The sequence below is a fragment of the Papaver somniferum genome, chromosome 7 (assembly GCF_003573695.1).
Source record: "Papaver somniferum cultivar HN1 chromosome 7, ASM357369v1, whole genome shotgun sequence".
NCBI lineage: Eukaryota > Viridiplantae > Streptophyta > Magnoliopsida > Ranunculales > Papaveraceae > Papaver > Papaver somniferum.
Window position 1 is genome coordinate 225,710,572 of NC_039364.1, and position 5,869 is coordinate 225,716,440.

A 5,869-nucleotide genomic window follows, 5' to 3' on the forward strand; every position below is an offset into this window, starting at 1 on the left:
AGAGATTAATTATCGTCTATAACTATATTTGTGAATCTGATTTGAATCACATATTTTGGTCACTTCTAACCACTGAAATCCCAAAACCCAAGTTTTTTTTTACTTCTTCTTCTTCCTCTCAAAAATCCCAACTCCCTCATATAAATCTTACTCTCTCCGTTCCACTATTTACTGACCTATATACTCTTAGATTTTGTCCCACCATTAAATGACCTATATAACTAAACAAGGATATATTTCTAAAATTATCCTTTTAATTGATTATAAGAAATATGCATAATTTGATAGACATGTTTATACTCGTTACGTAGGTTTTTTAAAATGCTTTTGAATGGTATGAAGTTTGCGAACATCCGTGGTGTGGTTTGAAAGATAAATCATTTTAAAATTTCATTAGTTATTATCCATAAGGGTATAATTGTAAAAAATGCTTAACTATACCGTTTTCCTTGTTTTCCTTAAAAATTGTGCAAATTTGAACTATGTCACTTAATAGTGGGAAGCGGAAAGTATTTCTCTACTAATTTATCACTATAATTTATTTTTAATCAATCATTAATGTTACTAATTAATCATTATCACTTAATCTAAGGGTAAATTTATTAAATACCCTTCGTTTTGACACCCAATAAATATACCCTTATACAACAATATAAATACCCCTATCATTTAAATACTTTATTCATTAAAAAATAGATTACCTTAATACCCTCACTTACAATATTATTTTCCATTCAAAAATTTTATGCATTAAAAAATAGATTTTTCTATTATTTCACATTCACCAGCACCACCATTTCACCAACAGCACCGCCACCACCAACACCCCGCCACCACTCCACCACCACCACCACTTATTAAATACAACCACCAATAATATTCCACTACCGCCACACACCACCACCATTATTGTTGCCGCCGCCGCCATCAAAAAATTATCTAAAAAATCAAAAGTCCAAAAACATTTGTCAAATTTGGTTGTTGACTACCATTTCTATTGTTGATACACAAATATTGGTTGTTGACTCTCTAACCTAAGGTCAATTTCTATTTTTGATACACAAATATTTGTTATTGACTCCTTACACTAAAATCAAATTCTATTGTTGAGACACAAATATTTGTTGTTGATTCCACGTTTCCATTGTTGATACACAAACATTGGTTGTTGACTCCCTAAACAAAGGTCAATTATGTTGTTGATACACAAATATTTGTTATTGACTCCTTACACTAAGATCAATTTCTATTGTTGATACACAAATATTGGTTGTTGATTCCATTTTTCCATTGTTGATACACAAACATTGGATGTTGACTCCCTAAACTAAGGTCAATTTGTATTGTTGATACACAAATATTTGTTGTTGACTCCTTACACTAAGATCAATTTCTATATTTGATACACAAATATTGGTTGTTGATTACCATTTCTATTGTTGATACACAAACATTGGTTGTTGACTCCCTAAACATTGGTTGTTGAATCCAATAAAAGGGATCAACAACAATAGTTGATACTCGTGAAAGTTGAACATAAAGAGTAAGGTAACATAATTAGTGGTAGTAGTTACCTCAGAGTTTTCTCTGAAACCAAGAACTGATCTTCTTGTATTTATCATTCTTTCTCATTCGAACCTCACCACCACCACAACTACTATAACAACTTCCACTACCACCAGTACAACACCAAATAAACACAATTCACCTAAACCATTACCAGTAAATCAAAATCACAAGATGAAGTAGTATTGAAATGCATTTTTCCTCCACCCTTTTATACGTTTGCAAAAAAATTCATGAAAAGTACTTGAAGGGCTCATAATTTTGACTTTTAATCTTAATTTTCTTATGGAGGGGGTACTGCAATACATTCTGAAGTGGGTCATTAGTGTGATAAGCTACAATCCATATATCCTGCCACCTTGGATAGTTCAACACACATTTTAAGACTTGCTCATAGAGGGTGCCTGCTTAACATGTTACTACACGTGGAAGGAACAGTCGAGCACAATCTCTCTAGTTGATTATGTAGAGCCGTTTGGCACTTGATAAGTGGAAATGAAAAAGTTGCCAATTACAGTGACATCTAGCAGGTGATGCAATAGTCCAAGATGATTATGAACAAAAATGTCGACTTCATCGCCATACGGGAAGCAAAGAATCCTAGCAGTTACCATAAGAAAACATACAGTACTTCAAAATAGTCTAATTAACCTTGAAGTTAAACAACTTTTCGAAAACACACGTCTGACTTTTTCATCAGTCACACCTCAGAAGCACCAGAAGAGTAATGGGTAACCAAAAATCCTACATGCATTTACCACCAACAACATAAATAAATAGTGACATGGATTCAATTTCACATGTGGCTGGAATGGGCAGAAAGAGCAGAGACAACACATTTTTCATCATATGTATCATTATCAACTAAATTAAACTTTATGTAGTGTTCTTAAGTAATGCAAAGATTAAGCTTCTATGGACATAATCTAATTGCACATATAAACGCTAGTTGCAAACCTGTGATTAGCCTCATAAAAGTCTGTCTTTCCATCCATAGCTGGACGCAGAGAAACCTCAGACAACGATCTAGTTCCCTGCGCAGAAAATTTCACGTACCGAACAACCTCAATTTCTTCAACAGAATCTTGTTCGTTTAAATCAACAGGCATTCTAACACGCAAAACACCAGGTGGCCGTCGCCACCACCATCATTGTAGATATGGTATCTTCCTTCACCACCGCCATCATCTTCTTCTAATAAAACACGGATTTGATATCCTCCTTCACCGCCGCCACGACCTCCAGCTCTATTACTATCGTCATCAACAACAACGGACGCAATGTTTCCAGATCTGAAACTAGAATCGATTCTTCAGGTAGATTTTCTTACCCATTTCATAATGAAACGACGGTGATAGCAATGGTGGTGGCGATGGCTATAGCAATGGTGGTGGCGATGGATGAAAGAGAAATCTTCTTTCTTCATTTCATGAATCCTAAGCGCAAAAACATCAACCTCTCTTCTTCACCAGCCGTCGTCACATGAGATAGCAGTGGTGGTGGCGATGGCTGAAAGATAATTTTCAGATTTGAATATTTTTTTTTAACTTATTTCCAATGTATTCTCAATTCATAGTGGTGGTGGTGATATCACTGGTGTTGGTGTTGGTTGTGATGGCGACGGAGATGGTGGGGATAGAAATGGAGACGGCGGTGGAGAGTTTAGATTTAGATTTCTCTCTTCTCTGAATGTTCGAAGAGACGGGCGTCACAAACGAAGAAGGAAGTTTAAAGGAGAAAGGGCAAATACGAAAAGAAGAAAAATATTGATGGACCTCTGATGAGCCTGTAATTGGAAAGGGGTATTTTTATTGTCTCATAAAGATATTTGTGAAACCCGTCAAAAATAAGGGCATTTATATAATTTTCACTTAATCTAACCATATAAGGGTAGTTATGCCGTTATCCAGAAAAGGCCGACAAAAAGTGATGAAATTTTTTAACTAGCGACTTTCATTTGGCACCTTTAAAAACCAAAACAAAAAAAAAACGCCTCCCAATTGGATTCCCAACAAAAACCGCAAGATTCCCAATCGCTCCCACCTTCTGGGCCTCCCTCCGGGGTAGAGATGGCGCACGCCGCCGCGCAGCCACCCGTTAGCTTAATTGTTTATATAAAAGTATCATTGTCACGAAAGAAGCACTGACACGACATGTACCGCTTCTCCGTCAACATAACAAATAAAATACCTGAATTTTATAAGATAAAAGTATTCTGGAAATTGTGACGTTGTTTTGTGATCATGTCCAATTAGAGCCCTGTTCAATGCATCTTCTTCTGAAACTCGAAACGTTTCTCGACTTAGCTTACAACTCGAAGGACCAACAGTCCCTTTTTAGTCCATTTTGGAAATACAGACAGATGATGCAAAAATCAAAACAGTTTGAGGATCTCGCGTTCAAACTTGGCCATATCCTTGTCAAGAAATTTTGACGAAACCTCTATCCCTTCACCACGTTTTGTATCAATCATACAAATCAAGTTCTGGTTCGGCTCAACAACTGATTTAAATCAGTAGTTACCCAAACAGGCTTTCCCCATTCAAAATCAGCATCATAAAACCAGCTACCTATCCACAAGGCGTTGTCACCACCAACAAAACTTAGAAAGATTTTCTCAATGCAACCTTCATCACCCTTTACCTTGCATTTTTCTCCCCTCAACTGAGCTACTAATTCAGCTAACTGATCCTCGAGGACCTCTTGCCCCTCAACCCCATCATTCGTACTTGTTGTCGTTGCTCCTGGAGTTGCCGCCGTTGTAACTACCACACAGAGATTCCCAAATGACGCATCAGGTAATGGTGGATCCATTTTCTTTCTGAAGCTCACCACATGATTTACCGTTGGTAAAAAACCATCGCTAGGAGCGGATTTTATGGCTGCCTTCCATACCAAAGCGGTAACTACATCAACCCTCGTTGGCCTACTGCTGCATTTGTAGTTATCATGCATCTGATGGACATACCAGTTGTTCAGTAGGTGGGAAGAGAGCTGCCGCATCGAAAGAAGGAAGCAAATTCTGATTTCCGGTTAGTGCACCCCCACGACGAGCTGAGTAGGTGTTGCCTGCCCAATTACGAATGGATGTACTTATGGTGCATGCATCTGCAATCTTGTGTGATATACACAAAGAAATGGCAGTTCCACCACAATCGAACATGTTCACTTGAACAATCACCTGCACTTCCTTGACAAAATTCACAGAAACGACTTCGGACGGAAGAAGCGGACTTAATGGAAATTCATCTGGTTTCATCATGAAGTCGCACAATCTAGCTTTGATTTTCACTTCATAAAACTCAACCCCTTGGTCGTTGAAGTTTACTACCATGTTATCTTTCAACCTGCCAGCCATTGGGTAAAATTGAACTAGCGTTTCAGAGAGAGAGATCTCTTAAGCAAGCCAAGATCATCATGGAACTTACTAGCACCGGTACTATCAGCAGGGTAAAATAGAATGACCGGAGTATAAATTGGAGGCATATATTGATCGAAAAGTGAGATTGTTGAGATTATTATTCCCACGTTGTATGGGCACCTAAAATCATGCGGTTTATAATCTCTTAGGGCCTCTCCACTCATTGCCAATTGGTTGTGAGTTAGACGCCCGTATTCTAATACAACCAAGCTCTGTATGAGACGTGAGACCCAGTAAGACCCAAGAAGGCATGGCAACCATACAACGATCCATATAAGGTGTGGAGCTACTCCACTTGTTGTCAATTAGTTTTGAGTTGGATGCTCGTATTCTAACATGGTATTAGAGCAGACTATTTGCGACGAGTCATTTGACCACCCCTTTACTCCGGGTCACCCGATTTAATTGTCCACGTGTTAGACCCAACGAGGCTACACGTGAGTCCCACATTGTATGGGCATCTAAGACCACCCCTTTACTCCGGGTCACCCGATTTAATTGTCCACGTGTTAGACCCAACGAGGCTACACGTGAGTCCCACATTGTATGGGCATCTAAAATCCTGCGGTTTATAATCCCTTAGAGCAACTGCAGTGGTGCGAGTATAACCAAAGACCAAAGAGGGAAAGAAAGATCAAATTTTGGGTTTAATATGGTGTGTGACGCTACGGTGGAAAGACTAAATTTGGTCAGACGTACGTTATACGTCCGCCTGGTGTGGGGCGTAGACTATACCAACGCCTGATTGGGTAGATTTTTAAAAAAGAAAAAAAAATGAAAGAAGTGGGGCGGAGGTATAAAGCCCGCCCCACTAAAATGGTTTTGAAAACAAAGAATGGGGCGGGGTATAATGCCCGCCCCATACAAAAAAAAAAAAAAAAA

General features: G+C 38.4%; 1 pseudogene; it reads right to left on the minus strand.

Annotated features, from left to right (window-relative positions):
- Nucleotides 1-665: 665 nt before the first annotated feature.
- Nucleotides 666-5,869, minus strand: part of LOC113299697 — a 5,920-nt pseudogene continuing 716 nt past the window's right edge.